We start from the raw sequence: 653 nt of genomic DNA, 5'->3' as shown, positions 1-653 counted from the left end.
TGAGTAATTACTACGTTTGAGGGATTATTGACTGCCCCAAGCTTATTTATCCTTCCCTAGCCACACTAGTCTGGAAAGGGTTCTTATGTTCTTGCTATTCTTTTTTTCCCTCAAAATAAACTTCTAGTTCCTCTGCCACTATTAGGACAAATGAAATCACTAGACACATCTATATCTACACTAATAAAAGACAAATATGCTAGCTTTGCGCAGTGGCAGTATCGTAGCCAATGAGGTTTATCCGAGGCACGATTATTGCTAATTGAAAAGACAAAGATGCTAATTGACTGTACATTCGCTATGCCCCAAGCCAAGCCCACCAGCCAATCAGAGCGACTATATGCAAATTAACCCAGCCAAGATGGCGGTGGGCAGGCACGGAACTGGAGCAAGCAGGAGGCTTGGTTGCCCCGGCAATGGAGGAAGCCAAGCTTCCCGCCGGCCCTGAGCTGGCTGTGGCCTCCGCAAAAGGCAACAAAGTTTCAATTATAGAAGACAAATAAATCCCAGATACCTGCTTCCAGCTAGCCTCCACTGGGAGCTTGGGTGGCTGGAGGCTGTGGCCAGCCTGAAAACAGCCATCAACCCCTCATCCAGGATGGCCACACCCTCATGGGGTAAGGGTTCCTGCTGGGGGGCTTGGCCAGCCTGAA

At 48.9% G+C, this 653-nt stretch overlaps 1 pseudogene; it reads left to right on the top strand.

Annotated features, from left to right (window-relative positions):
• Window positions 1-201: 201 nt before the first annotated feature.
• LOC118660920 lies at window positions 202-387 on the top strand (annotated as a pseudogene).
• The last annotated feature ends 266 nt before the right edge of the window (window positions 388-653 follow it).

Source organism: Myotis myotis, unplaced genomic scaffold (genome assembly GCF_014108235.1).
Source record: "Myotis myotis isolate mMyoMyo1 unplaced genomic scaffold, mMyoMyo1.p scaffold_m19_p_7, whole genome shotgun sequence".
In the NCBI taxonomy this organism is placed as follows: domain Eukaryota; kingdom Metazoa; phylum Chordata; class Mammalia; order Chiroptera; family Vespertilionidae; genus Myotis; species Myotis myotis.
Note: the sequence above shows the minus strand (reverse complement) of the source record. Positions and strands in the feature narration are given on the sequence as shown.